We start from the raw sequence: 16083 nt of genomic DNA, 5'->3' as shown, positions 1-16083 counted from the left end.
GGAGTGATCCCCTGGCTGCACGCAGCAATCTCCATGGGGACGACATGGATCAGCAGGTGCTCTCAATGGAGCTCCCATGCAGCCATGCATCCCTTATTGCGACAGGAAACACCATGCCCTCAGCGCGGCAGGAAAAGGTCAAGATCCACTATCGAAGCTAAATGGAGAGAATCCTATTCAATAGTTGAATATATGCCAGGTCCTGGATAAAGTTAAGGCAAATAAGACAAATCTAAGAGGTTTTAAGTGTCTGAGACCATTTCCCCTTTGTTCATCGCCTTGGGAAATCAATGACAACAAAGACAACGGCACTTTAAAAGGGTCTTGGATTCAGTGCACAGGACATGCTAGCTCCATTAAACAATTTATGCACTTACGCATGATGGTATAAAATAATTGAATTTATCTCCTCTCCAAGCCAGCACACTTAATGATACACCATAGACTATAAAATGCTTGCCCTCTCTTTTTTTCTGTTTCAGACCACTCCGCTTGAAAAAATGGAATGGGGAAATGCAAAATAAAGCAGTATCAGTCTAGGTGTGTGTGATACTGTGCAGAAATGAGCTTGTGTTTTTATATGTGTGTACTTTTTTCCAGACACATTGCCAGACAATTATTCTATTGATGCCCTGTGACTTCTTCACGAAGGGGAAAAAAGCCCCATCAAGAGGCCTGAGGGTAGTGCCCTTTCCTCCTGAAGAACTGTTTGTCCCCAGATGAAAAGCACAATGAGCTCAGAGCGGCACGCATGGCTGAGATTACAAGTAAGAGGAACCGAATTGATAAATTAGTTCAGCAAACGTGCAAACTGATTACCGCGTCTTTGCTGCCATATAATCCATCAGGCATACACTGGCGAGCACATGCACACAAACAGAGTGAGCCAAGAGTATCTGGGACAGACTGCTGGAGCTCTGCTCTGTGGGGGAATGCTCTGCAGTGGCTGTAAGTAAAAGGCATTGAGCTGCTGACTCAGGCGGAAAGATCCCTGAACACTGACGATTACAGCATAGCTAGGGTAATTCAGCAAAGCCTGGTCTGAATCAACAAACGTAGCACCATCTAAAAACACCAATGGACCTTTATCAGACCATAGCTAAACCCTGGTCAACTGGACACCTCTGATTAAGATGGATTACAGAAGAGAGCATGCTGGACTGGCACCCAAAGTTTCAAATTGGCAATGCTGTAGAATATAGACTTGCACAGACATCCAAACATTGTTGTCTCCACTGTCCTTATGTCACCTCGGGTTGTACCCTCTGCCCTTCCCAGCTTTGGCAGTTGTGGATCAAGCACCTACCATAATCCCTGATTAACATCCTCCCTAAATGCCCCATAAATCCATCCCAATGACAACTGAACTAACACTACTGTGGTCACCAACATTTGGGTGCTTAGTGGATATCTAAATGGAATGTACTAGACTTCAGGATATTTATACTTTATTTCCTCAGTTGGCTTCTGAATTTATTTGACAGACAGACTGCTCAGGAGGTGGTGAATAATAGAGAACCTTGCACCACACCTGAGCTTCAAGCTTCCTCTAGAACAGCTGAGGAGTTCATGCTGACAGTGTGTTTTAGTGGGATTTACACAGAAACTAAAACTGAGAGCACGCTTTCTCATATTAAGGCATTGGCTGGTATGCAGACAGGAGACCATGCAGGCCTAGCATGATCTCACACTAAACAGACGCTAGCTGCTAACTCTTCACAAGTAGCTGATAATGAAATACAATACTGTTATAATATAGCAGGCCAGCGTATAACTTTCTCTAACTGACAACGTAATAGCTGCATGGATGGAATTCAGTGAGGCCCACCTGTGTGCTTCTGGAAAATGGAGTACATGAACACTATCTTCTCCGATGACGTGGCTGCAACAGTGGCTGGCCCTCTGGGCATTATAAAATTGTCAGGTTCTTGAGAGCAGTGAGGAAGACTGATGGGAGATTAAGACTGAGGGACAGCTCTCATCTGGACCAGTTATGCTCCAACAGTTCAGAGGTTACATGAAGTAAAACTTAACTGCCTTTCAGGGATGTTACAGAGGAAGGGAACCAACTCACCACGTAGGGACGCAGAAAGAGCGAGTGGTGTCAATTAAACATGGCTCTTTCTTTGTCCAAAGGTGCAGCTGATGTTGGGGACGCCATGGTGGGCTTGGGTAGAAAAAGGTCTACTGATGTGGTGCTCATCAATCATGGCACAGATGGCTTGTGAAAGGCCGTGTCAGCAGTGACAGAGCAGCGTCCATCCACCTCTCCTTGCACCATGTGGAGTTTACCAATTCGATCCATTCTGTCCATGACACACCAATGCCTTTTATGCTGTCACCCTGGAAGCCTTGCCAATGATGGATATACAGTCTTTTTTCACCCTCTCTCTCTTTCCCTCTCTGGAGGTGAGGGGTGGGGGTGCAGGGGGTTGTCTATCCACAAAGACCAGCCCCAAAGAGTTGCCTGCCCCACATCCCAGGGGCCTGTCAGTGGGGTAATTGATGATGTTTTCATTACAAGATGTGGAAGCAGGGGGGCACATCCTGCCTCAATGGGCAGCCACAGCCCTAAGATTGACTCAGCTGCCTCTTCTTTGACACCAACTTTTATAAAAAGCATCAAGTCATTGCCTCCAAATGTCTCACACACATAAATAAACATGTATCCTCTCTCTCAAACAAAAACACCACGGAGACCAAAACAGCTACAACAGCTGATGTAGAGTCCCAGTTGGCTGCAGGAAACATAGTAAAATGGCAAAGACACAGTTCAGAGGAACAAAGTACAGAAGGCGGCAATTTTTTTTCAAAGATCCACAAGGCTTGATCCATACTGTCTGAAGAATTCCTTGAAGCTATTTCAATTTTGTGGCGCCTGTAGTACTCACTGTTACTGAGATGAAATTAAGAAATAACCAGCGACCTTAGGCTGCTAAATTAAATTTGCAAATATTAATCTGCATGGACTTTCTGCTCTTGTTAAAAAAATGAATGAATGAATGTAAAAACAATATACACTCAGAGCTCCAATTTCTTAGGAGTGACTGGCTGCGGTCACTTGATTTGTGTTGAGGTTTGGAATTGTGTAGTAAAGGTGAGAGAAAACTTGAGAGTAGGCTCCCTACCAGGCCAAATGCGAAGTGCCACACTGGGGTTGCCATGGGTGTCCAGTGCGCTGACATCCAAGGGCTTCGGCAATAAACAACCACGGACTAATGGCATCTGAGGTCTGGGTGGCCTCTGACCTCTAATGGCTGGGGTGGCTTTTTTGACAAGGCCATTCAGAGTGGGCTCTTGGCTAACTGTTACCATGCCTAAAGTTTGTTTACAAGTACGTCACTCTTCTTGACAAAGGAACCTCACTTGCAATAATGGCATCCGTGTATTTTAAGTGACGTGACGTGGACATTAGTGCTCTGCGTTTAACCCATCCAAAGTGCACACACACAGCAGTGAACACACACACGGAGCAGTGGGCAACCATTTTCGCTGCGGCACCCGGGGAGCAGTTGGGGGTTCAGTGCCTTGCTCAAGGGCACCTCAGTCATGGTATTGAAGGTGGGAGATTTCCCTCCCCCCACCTACAATCCCTGCCGGTACGAGGCTCGAACCCGCAACCTTTGGGTTACGAGTCCAATTCCCTAACCATTAGGCCACGACTTCCCCCATTAAAATGGACATGTAGGAAAATTCACTGCTTTGTGCCAAATGTATGACTCCCCGCCAGTGTTGTTTTAAAGTAAAACCGAGTAGTCCAGCCTCTTGAAAATCCCTCAGTGCTTTCCAAGCACTACTTTTTGAGGAGGTCATATGCTGAACATCTGTAATTTTGCCCAGGAAATCATCAGCAGGCCAACTCAAACCCGACTCTCTCCCCCCGACTCCAGCCTCCAACTATGGGGCAACAAATTCAGCCCAACTCCCCGAAGAGGACACAGCCCGTTCCCCCTCCAGCTCAGGGCCCTCTGCACGATTCAGTCCATCGAGTGCAGAAATGAGTTATAGCATTTTTCACACCTGGTTCTGCTCAAGATGCAGCACAGTTGAGGTTTGGCAAAATGTGCTCCCAGCGTGTAAGAGAAAAACAAGAATGTTGCCTCCACCAGAATTGTTACATGTGTGTGAAGAGGGTGCTAAATTGGAGCCTAATTGCATTAAAAGCGATTATGCCTTCCAGTTTCATTTTGAACACGAGCAGCACATAAAATGGGGGGTGGGGGAAACGGGCGATTGCATATTGTGCTGTGGTTTGCTTTTTACGAGCTGTGATGGAGGCTCCCTCCCGTTCTCTGGTTCTGTGTACAAACAGAACGAAGCCTAGAGCTTGGCGTGCCAGCCTAATATTTGGCTGTTCCAGAATCGGTCCTCACTGCGGCTGCATAGCAACAATCTGAAGCCTGGCTTTCATCTAATTACTCTATCACATAATTTTGCAAATTGCCCTTTCACTGGGGAGCTGAGTGCAAAAACATAAGCACAGCAGGATTTGGGGCAATGGCTTCCATTTATTACTCATTTCTTGTTAAATTAAACAAGAAAATACTGTTTGTGAGATAGAGGGTGAAAATCAGGAGGGAACAAGGAATGGGAAGGAGGGGGGGCAAAGAGTCCAATTTCACGGCCACAGGAACAGGAAAGCTGCTCAGTGCACCCCGCATTCCTCTCCAGGATGCCTGGCACAATCACACTATCTTTGTTCAGATAAAATAAAAAAAACAATAACAAACAAAAGTTAAAGCAGGAAAAATAACAGACGTTTAGGGCCTCTTGTTTTGTTTTTGTTATTTTTTATTTTTTTTTACTTCACCACAAAGTTTATTGGAATGTGTTCACGCCGGTTTACAGCATGCTAAAACACTTGTGAGTGGCAAGTAATTAGCTAGCATCTCTCCCTCTTTTTCTCCATACTATTCTCAGACCTGCAAACGCCCGCTTCCACTTGCCTCGCAAGCCGGCTAATACATTCACACATCAATTCAGAGGAAAAGGGACATCAGAGGTTCAACAACTACCTCTTCCATCAATCCCGTGCTTTCTCCCACTTTCTCCCACATCTTTGTGGCCCCACTTAAGACTTTCTGACGTCCTTTGAGTAAAAGCCAGTTGGAGACGGAAGGCGAGACGACTGCATTGTCCGTAAGGTCAATCATCCATGCCTCATGTGCTGTGTGTTGTTTTGTTCCCCACACAAATGCTGAGCTGTCAGAGTGAAGCATTCGGAGCAGGGAGTGAAATAAGTCTAATTTCACAAGTTTGCTGTAAGGAGCGCTGTGCAAACCTATTTACGGCAGAGACTGAAAGTGTTTCCATTTATGTTTCGATCTGACTCTTTGTCTCTGTATTAAAGTCAACGTCCTTTCTCTCTCTTTAGGTCTGTCTCTCAATCTATCCCTGCGTTTCTCTCACACAATCTTTTAGCAGGAACTCTGATTCCATGTTACTGGTTTCTCTATTTTGTTTTTCATCTCACGCACTGAGTTTTAAGCAACGTTTACACTGGCAATGAGATGCACAGCAATAATAAGTAATTTTCACTAAACTGGAGTTTTTTGGTAACGAGCAATAGCGACGGTTGGCGATACAGCAAAATAGTTCAACTTTGTGTGAATAAGCATGGACGCAATTCTGTGACTACTAATGAGAGTACAGAAACGGATCAGCAGCCTGATACAGTTGAATACTACAATCAAGTAGGAACGTCTACAAGCAATCACTGTTATTGTAAATACCCTTTTACTGCAAAAGAGTTCTGTGCACTCGCCGTCATGATACTAGGCTGTTAGGGGTGTTTTCTTGTTCATTGCTATGTGGTTGTTTGCAAAGGTGTTCTAAGTGGTTGCTAGAGCACTGCTAAGTGCTTGCTAGGGTGAAAAAAATACTACGTCTGAGTGCTTAAATGTAATAGCACTTTCCTTTCCTTTCCTTTCCTTAACAAGCCACATGATTTAAGATATACAGAGCATGAATGAAAAGTTACGTCCATAATTTTAATACTTAAGGTATACTTAAGGTTTAAGCAATAGTACGAGTAGTATTCTAAGCCTTACCTAAACCCTAACCACACTTTATATATATATATATATATATATATATTAGGTATTTTAGCATTTCTATAGTAATAATAATAAAACATTTACTATTTATAAATATTTGTTTTACTTTCAAGCTGTCCTAAAAGGGTTTTGTCAGATTTAGCAAACTTCCTTGTGACAACTTTGTCCCTAAAGTATAGTTAAACACAAACACTTGAGACAGAACAAGCCCTCAATGACACACATACTGTCCACCATATTGGTCAGCCAAGACAAACAGGAAACTAAACTTCCATCAGTCTGTGCTTTTGTGGGTATTCCACAGTGTTGTTTGTGTGTACGTGTGTGCGTGCCTGTGTGAACGGGCAAATGGCTTTCTTTTCACACACCTTTCTCCTGGGGCCACTGAAGGTGGTAGTTGGTGGGAGTTTTAGAGTGTGTATGTGTGTGTTGGGGGCATGCTTGGGGCAGGTGAAGTTCTGGGGTGCTTAGGTGCATTTCTGTGGCACAGATGTAGGAATGGAGGGGCCAAGGGGGAGCGAGCATGTGGGGGCTTTTGGCACTGATCAAATGGACTCCCTTTTGACTCCAGTTTGGTTAGAAAGACATTTCCTTTCAACACCTAAAAATACACATTGCTGAGCCATAATAGCTACTTCAGTCATAAAGCGTAACGCAAACAAGTGAAGGCTTAAGTAATATGTTTATTGAAAATACACCTACGTGAACATTTCACTGTCTTTAATTAAGAGACATTATTATTATGAGTTGTGCAGAGTGTGCATGTATATGTGAGAGAGAGACAGGCTGGCAGAGGTGCGTAAAGCCTGTGAGAAGGGTAGATATATGGAGATAAGTGGTGTCTTGACAGCACTCCGATTACTTTGTGGTAAATGAAATGGAGGAAGTGAAATCCATCAAAGCAAGAGGAAGAGCCAACCACATCAATGGCCCATGCTGCTCTATCACTTCTCTATACCAGGTGTGGACAGCCACAGTAAGAGAACTAACCACCAGTTCCCAAAACACATTCAACTAACTCCGTTTTGATCATGTGACTTAGATGTTCAATGGCCCCAAAAAAGTATTTAGATGCTTACACCACTTGGTTTAAAATGTTACTACAACTACTTTAGTCTTCATTTTGAACATCATATAATTTTTTTTTCCCCACAGCCTAACAAACTTGGTATGATATTTCCTTATATAATTAAATGACATCCCTACATCTTGAAATGTCGTGTTAGTGCCCAAATATTTTTGGGACCACTGTATGTACCCTATCCCTATCTCCAGTCTTTGTTAATACAGATAATTCCCTGACAATTCCCTGAGTTTTCCTAAAATTCTCCACAAATAAAAGTTGAATGAATGAAAAATGACAGCTTACTTCTGTCTCATCCTATCTCTGCTATCTTTAGCTTGAGGCTGTTTTTTTTTCTTGGCTTAAAACTTAGTGTGTGTGGTTAAGGCTAGGCAAGATAAAATAAATTGTGTGTGTGAGCAAGCATGTGCATAGCATTAGCACTACACTTGACCATTTCAGTGGCTTTGAAGTGCAGCATGCAGTATTGGCTGTAGAAAGCTCAAAGAGAAGCAGAAAGAGGAAACATCACTCTACTGAACTCACCGTCAAGTGCTGGAAGAGCCAGGCCCTCATGATGTTGGTCGCCACTTTAGGAAAGATACCACGTTTTTTATTCCTCTTCTTCTCCTTGTCGGGGTCGTCATCATCTCCTGTGCTGGGTGACGCCACACTGTTGTCCAGTCCGTCACCTGTCAAAATACACACCACATACACACAGGAGTCATTTAAATTGGTCAATTCCTCGCTCAACACTCATGCAGACCTTGCATTATTTTTTTTGTTTTAAGTTTTCCAAAAACTAGGTAACAGGGTAAGTTGGCAACAACAGTGCTTCAGTATAGCTTTGAAGCGTCACGTCTGAATGCATTCATTTTAATACTTGTATAAATAACCCCCCCTTTCTCAACCCCCACACAATGCTCAGAGAGAGAGAGAGAGAGAGAGTACAATGGACTTGTAAGGTCGCATTTCCCCCCTGCCTTCCAACACAGTTAGTCACCAAAGAATTGAGAATGACAGAGAGATTTAGTCTTCATTATCCCAGGGAAATATTGATTGAAGCTCGCCCCAGTGTCTTTTTACCTCAGGTGGGGGAGTTACACACTATGAAAAAGAGGAAGGAGGGGGGTAAATATGGCTGCCGCACAAAACCGCAGCTTTTCAAAGAGCTGCATTTTAATAACAATGCTGCATGGCTGCTTGCAGCAACCTGTGGGTGCTCGATAAGGCTTTATAATGGGCAGTTCAACATACCAGAGCAGAGGAGATGGCTTACGTCGCCTTTTCAGCTTCATGTTGCCGGTTTGCTTGCATATGCTGATTTTATTCCGATCCCCAATTATTGTATGCATTCTCCCTCAACGAGAGCCCAAACACGCCACCGAGAAGACTTCTGATAATTGTTATTATGAAGCCACGATTCAGATAATAAACCATAAAAGAAACACGAGCGAGGCAAACAACCGCACACTGCAAGTGTTTCAAAAGCGGAGGCACAGGAATGGAGAGAGTAACTTATTGATTACGTATAAAGCACTTCCAAAAGCCCCAGTGCTATTCGTACAGAGAGATTATGGTGGGTTAACTCTTTCTCTCGCTGTAGCTTTCAGTCAGCGACATAAGGCACCTGTATCATTGATAATTAATGGAAATGTCTGCAGTAATCCGGTTGGAGATAATTTTTTTTTTCCCAGCTCCATGCATCAATAGAATAATCAAGGGTCTAAAAGAGTCTTTGCACCCCATTACCTCAGGCAAAAGAATTCCTGAAAGCATGCCTTGCGGGCACCTGAATTATATACACCATTAGGAGAGCGAAGGCTTTCTATATTCCATATAAAACACTCTGCCAGCCCTCTCCGCCTAGGAGAGAAGCCCCAGAAAAGACTGAGACTTTTTAAGTGAAGATTTATGTAGATACAGTGGCTTTGCCTTTTACACAAGGGCACTTTCCCTCAGTCAGTCACTTACTGAGAAACTGACCAGAGCTGAATTGCCCTCCCCCAACACACACAGACACAAGAGAAAAAAAATTCTATAAGACGTCAAAGGAGAGTTTCGATTACATCATTAACTTATGCCAAAAACAGCCCTGGCTTAGAGAGCAGTTTGTCTTCCGACTGTTTTTAGGCAAATAGAACTTCCCAGCTCCCATCTGGGAAGGCAGTGTCACCACTGGTTTTGTAATCTAAGACACCATTTTCATTAGAAGCAAATGCTCCAAATCCGGTGTAAAGACTAGTTCGTGTTCAGCAAAGCCTAAAATAATAAACCCAGGGCTTGTCCCATGTGAGTTAGCAAAACAGAAGCAAACACTGGAGGGGGGGTACGACAAAAGAGTAAAAGAGGGCAGGGGGCGTTTGAGTGATGTCTGAGGTAACTGTTGCGTGTGTGCTCTCTTGAGCTTTTGTCTTCCGCCTCTTCTAGCCATTTTGAACTATTTAACCTCCCTTCCCCAATATTTTTCCTTAAAAACTGACCTCTGATGGCCTGGACCTTCAAGGCAAACGAGGGGGAGAGAAACGAAAGCTGTCAATTTTATTGGGATTTCCAGTTTTGACGCAATTTGATACCGATTCAACTCATGTCTGGGACTCATTTTGCCTCTTTTTTTGTCTTTGTTAGCACATGGCAGTGTCTATTTAAAAAAAATTATCTTATATATGCTATGAAAAATATGATGTGACTGACGTGATTTTAGTCGTTATGCTAACTTCCGCCATTTTCCTCTTTTCAACACCGCTCGCCAAAACCCTGCCCTCCAAAATCATTTCAGCAACGTCAAACATGCAAAATGGTTTACAAGCAAGAGCATTTCTGATTGGCTAAAAAGCTGTCTCTCCCCTGACTTGTTTCTCGCTGTTTACAGAGGGGCTATCACGGGGATGTGGGTTTTCTCGGGATACCTATTTTAGTGTGTCAGGAAGTAGGATGTGCTTATCGCTGTCAATTTTATTGGTTTTTCCATCTACGATGCACTTCACCTTATTCGTCTAGGGCTAATTTTGCATCTATTTTAGCACCGGAGTGTAGGCACAGGCATATAGCAGTGTCTATATGGCACTGTTGTGTCAAAATGTCAGCCCGTTGCCGAGCTTCTGCACTCTTCCCGTTCCAAATAAAGACGAGCGATGGCGGCGAGACTGAAAAGGTGGAAATAATCATAAAAATGATGCTAGTCCATAAACAAGCTCACAGCCTCATTAGTCCAGCAGCAGGCTCCACTGGCAGATTTATTCGCCTTTTCGCTGATGCCATGAGGAAATGCCACGGGCGAACTTTGGCCAACTGCTAATGGCTTATGACAGCGTCTTAGCAACTACTGCAGGGAGGGGGGACGCTCTGTCCGGTTCGCCACTGACAGAGAGGAAAATGTCATCTCATCTGGCCATGTGTGGTGGAGTCTATGCAGCAATTAGAGAGCAGGCCAGTGACTGGAGCAGGCCAGAGGCTGAGGAGGATGCCCCGCGGCTAACCAGGGAGAGAATTTTTTATGACCCCCTCATACACGCGCACACACACATCCATGCGTGAGATCAGCCTGTGACTCTCTAGCTGCCTGGCTGCTGCTAAAATCAGGTTAGCTTCCCAACATGCCTTTGTCAGCCAGCTCTTCTGATTGGCTCATCTGCTCCATCTCGATACCTGTCTCCTGCTCTCTCGATCTCTCCAGCCGTCTCTCTCTCTCTCTCTCTCTCTCTATCTCCACCACTCTTTCTTACTTACTCAAGGCGCTTTCTGACATTATCAGAAAGATGTGGGCTAATCTGTTATGATCTGATTACTCAAAAAGGACACTACCTGTTCCTCTCGCCTTGTGCATCCAAAACTCCAGTGTCAGCCATTTTTCTGCTGCTTTACAAATTAGCAGAATGGCACTTCCGATCCATCGAGCACATTTCCATGTCACTATGTCAAGCGTTTATTCACATGCCATGAAGAAGTTGACGTGACGTTTTTGAGATTGAGATCCACCACCTCTGCTGAAAAGACCAGCTTAGGCTGATTGGTTAGGTCTAGACAGGGGCTCCTATTGATCCTATAGAACTTTCAGAAGGTGAAGTATGCTATGTATGTGCCAATAGTGGCACCAAACTGGATTACAAAAACAACAGCATTGGATAAACCAATACTGTGAGTTTGGGGGTGGGGCTACCTGTTTGTCCAAGCAATGGAAAACAGAGGAATGTTATTTTTGCAATTAAACAAATCAATACAGAAATATCCATAAGTACTATTGAACTGTGACAGATTTATCAACCATTCTTGTTACAAACTTGGGAACATGCTTGGCACATTGCATTTTCAAATGCACGTTATAGGTGACTCAAACTCCATCACTTGCAGAGATGGAGTTTGTGTGGAGCAGCAGTGCTGTTGATAATTGTGCTAAACCATATCACATTCTCATGCATTGTTAAAAATTAAGTAAAAAAAGGTTACTGGTGAGTAGCACACATATACTCACCATCACCGATTTTTACTTGCATTTGGCGCTCGGCGAGTGTTAATTTTAGGCCCTGGTTATAAGTCAGGCTGTCATAGCTCATGCAGTACAGCTTCTTGCCCAATTTTAAGAAGTGTTTTGACAAAATTTTATTGGCCGTGGTCTGATGGATGGGGCCAAGCTGTGGAAACAGATTGGCTTTTGCTTTACACCACATTTGGTCCATGGATGATTTCTAGAGCACCTCTGGCCTCTCCCTGTGGAGGGAGTCAGGCGACCTGTGCTGCTCTCTCACTCTCCCTTAGCATTCAAACGCACACTGTACTATGGCTTTCCTGGTCCTGCAAAACCTCAGCCTTAAGGGTCCGCCATCCGCCTTCTTTTCACTATGCACACATTCACACACGTTCACACACTCTTCATTCTAACACTCACACAGACAGAGTTGCATATAAAGAGAGTGGGCGAATGGGAAGAGGGGAGGGTCGGGGAAGAAAAGATAAAGCCGGGTTCATTGTATTCAGGCCATTCACATGGTTAAAATGGACCAGGCAGCGGGGGTTCCCTTTGCATGGGTCACAAGCGCCTCCCACCTCAAAAATATTCTGAACATGCAGGAATTCCTGCGGTATGATTCCCAACAAGAGACACTCAGATTAGCAGGGAGCTTGCCGTGGACGCTTGCCCCACCATACATTTTCTGTTCCTAAAATACATACAAACATTAGTAGCGGTCTGCTGACTGCAATCACTTGCTCCTCTAGCAAAATGGCCCGAGCTCTTCTAGTTTCTGACTTGGAAGGAAAAATATAAAGGAAAGTCGAGGGTTTAATGAGATGCGACATGGTGGCAATGTAGCAGATCTTTAGTTATGTCGACTCTTTTTGCCTCTTGATCGCGTGTGTCTTGTGATATTTCCATGCACAGCTGTGCATATTTGTGTATTTATGCTGAACTTGCTAAGATAACTAGTTTTCCGATTTATAATTATGTAGAAAAAAATAGCTCTGTAAATACTAATCTGCGGAGAGTCATAATTACAACCCGTAATTACCCGGGATTCATTTTAAATAATGACAGTAAATAATGACAGTTTTAAATAACTGCAGGCATCTTAAATAATGACGGTGCTTTTGATTCCCTCTGTTCTTACGCATATGATGACAATGACAGATCTGTAATTCATAATTTGGGGAAAAAAAGAACGTAATTACAAGTCTTTCAGTCGTTCCTCGTGTGTCTCTGTCATCGCTTCGCAGCAGGGCTAACGGAGAGGGTAATAAGTGCATAATGTGGCTCATATTCAGTGTTATAATGCCTCTAATTAAATGGAGTCACAAGCTGAGAGCTCCTCATGCATATTCCCAGGTCTCAGGGATCAGGCTGCTGACATACCCACAGGTGATGGCAAAAATGTCATTGCAAATGTTACGGCTTTCTTTCGTCCGTGTCTGTGTAGGGGTCACTTCCACTGAAGCCCCCGACACGTTGGAAAGCGTATGGAGGCCCAGGGGCACAAACACAGCATTAAACTGAGGTCTCTCTCACTCTCTCATCTTCCCTCCCCTCCTCCTCTTTTTATTCTTCCTCCAGTCCGTGTGTCGAGGGGGGAAAATGGTCAAATGAAAGTGTAGGGCCCTGAGTTTACCCTTTCATGTCAAGCACTTTTACTGTGCAACTATTGATTTTTCTCCTTTGTAATTTTTTTTTAATGTGAAGATATAAGGCGTGCAGAAAAGGCGGGCTGGTGAGGTTCAAACGGGAACACTTTAAGAGTCCTCTGATTCCACTGAGGCAACACACACACACACACACACTCACTCACAAAGAGTATACATACTCTATTCTCCCTCTCTCTCCCTCGCACTCTTTCTCTCAGACAGCTTTTGACACCTTCTCCAGGGCCAGCTTTGTTCGATATTCAGGCAGACCGGATGGCTGAGAGGAAAGTGTTTTTTAAAAAAGGAACATGGCTCGCAACGAAAGCTAAGAGCCTTCGCTGGCTCGCAACAACAGCACTACTGCAGCAATCTGCCCGGAATTCAACTCATCTGAACGCTTTTAAACCTCTCATCATCTACTCTAGGTGAATCTGAAACAATACACACACAGCCAAATAAAAAGATGACACCCATCCTTTGACTCTGAAATATATAATTAAATTGTGCATAGCAACTTTTCAATATGGGTAACAGACAGAACCTGGAGACAAACTGTTTTGTATTGTTCATTTATGTTTTTTGGTATATTTTGGTAATGTGCGAAACGGAACCAGAGCCGTGTGGTTAACTGCGGCGGTTTTCATTATTGGCTTCTTGGCAGATAATTTTCCACATGGCAGTTATCTAAATGACACAGGCTGAGATAAGTGCTCTAATGCATAGGGATTTTCCCCAACTACGGCATATCGCCATCCATTGGGCTGTAGTACAGTAGATAATGTGAGGGTATTTCACTTCTAATAATAGCCTGCTTGGCTTCCCCTGCGTTTGTTAAATGTAGTTAACATCAAGAGTGAATTATATGGCAGAATTACACACAATGAGCTTATAAAGAAAGGGGCGGCACTGTTACTACTGAAAAGACGGAGAAAAAATTAAGTCATCCAAGTGAACTGTAACATCAAATGGCTTTTCTATCTTTGATAGGCTGCTCTTCATTCAGATTGGCGGATGCATTATGTCTCAACATACCAGAGATTAACAAAGACCCCCGTTTCATCCAAGGAGTTTATAAAAGCTGGAGAAACCTAACAGTTAGCACTGCTATTCATCTCAATTGCATCTGAGCCAAAAAATAAACACTGTAAAAAAAATATGTAAAATTTATGGTAAAAACTGGCAGCTGTGGTTGCCAGAATTTTACTGTAAAAAAATATGGTAGCAACATTTTGTTTTACAGATTAACTTAAAATTTACATTAAAAAAAACATATTTCATTAACTGAAAAAGGGCGGCACTGTTACTACTGAAAAGACGGAGAAAAAATTAAGTCATCCAAGTGAACTGTAACATCAAATGGCTTTTCTATCTTTGATAGGCTGCTCTTCATTCAGATTGGCGGATGCATTATGTCTCAACATACCAGAGATTAACAAAGACCCCCGTTTCATCCAAGGAGTTTATAAAAGCTGGAGAAACCTAACAGTTAGCACTGCTATTCATCTCAATTGCATCTGAGCCAAAAAATAAACACTGTAAAAAAAATATGTAAAATTTATGGTAAAAACTGGCAGCTGTGGTTGCCAGAATTTTACTGTAAAAAAATATGGTAGCAACATTTTGTTTTACAGATTAACTTAAAATTTACATAAAAAAAAAACATATTTCATTAACTGATATAATGTTAATATTCCAATCTATAGAAGTGCTGAAATCTGTTTAGTACCTTTGTAATACACTGATACCCACCAAAAGAAGGTGATGATGAGAAAGTCACATGATGAACCAAAGCTCATCACAAGCAGCTTTTCCACAAGCCGAGTAGGAAAATACTAACAAATATAGAAGGTGCACAGTGTCATTCGCATAAATACTAAATACCATCATGGTAACACACATGAAACTGAAATAATGCAATAAACAATCATTTAACAACATTAGATGTAACATACAACCCTAAAAAAAAACAGTTATTTCAACAACAAAACAAAACATCAAATGTGAAATGTAACGCAGGGATTTCTCGGAATGTCAATTTACAGTTTTTGTAATGTCCAATTCAGTTTTTGACCAAATATTGTAGGGGAACTTAACCGTTAACCAATTAATAGGTTTTTACTGTCGTGTTTTTACAGTCTTTTACCATTACCGTATAGATTTACATACTGGCTATATCAGTCAGAATACAAATCCTATGTTGATTGGCTCTCAGTAGAGAAATAGTGTAGTTACAGCATCTACAAGCAGGGGTTAATGGACTCATACTGACAGCCAAACCTTGACCGCTTGGTTCTGAGTAATGGTTAAGAATAAAGACATAGGAAAAATAGTCATTCAAGGATGAACTGTAACATCAGGGGGCATTTCCGTCTTTCATATGCTGTCCTTCATTCAAAGTGGCAAATCCATTATGCCTACACATATTGCAATCTAATGAAGGCCTCAATTTCACCCCTGTCAGACGTGCTGAGGCCACAGGAAGTGGAGCAGAGGGAATGTGGGGGAATTGTAGTTCTATCAGCTTGGGGTGAACTAGGGAGATAAGGCTCAGGGCTGGAAGTGACGGAAACAGAGCTAGGCTGAACGTCTGCTTCCTGACAGCAACAGAGCAGGGGCGGCTGGACGTGGGCGATTCCATTACATCTCGGCTGTGCAGTCCTCTATTGAGACCACAAAACACAAACACACACACGCACTTACACATATATCCACAAAGAGCAGGAACCATTCTTGGGACCTTTTTGGCATTTTTTGGTTATCAACCTGGGAATCTTTCTGGTTCCTGCCATTCTTTGACTCGTTTGGGCTCCTAGGGCATGGCTGGTGATCAGGTTACCCCTTGCAAAAAAAAAA

General features: G+C 43.1%; 1 pseudogene; it reads right to left on the bottom strand.

Annotated features, from left to right (window-relative positions):
• LOC107754743 (homeobox protein Meis1-like) overlaps positions 1-16083 on the bottom strand; it is a 60008-nt pseudogene that overhangs the window by 21859 nt on the left and 22066 nt on the right.

The sequence above is a fragment of the Sinocyclocheilus rhinocerous genome, unplaced genomic scaffold, assembly GCF_001515625.1.
Source record: "Sinocyclocheilus rhinocerous isolate Xijiao unplaced genomic scaffold, SAMN03320098_v1.1 scaffold232, whole genome shotgun sequence".
In the NCBI taxonomy this organism is placed as follows: Eukaryota; Metazoa; Chordata; class Actinopteri; order Cypriniformes; family Cyprinidae; genus Sinocyclocheilus; species Sinocyclocheilus rhinocerous.
This window is presented reverse-complemented; position numbering and strand designations above follow the sequence as displayed.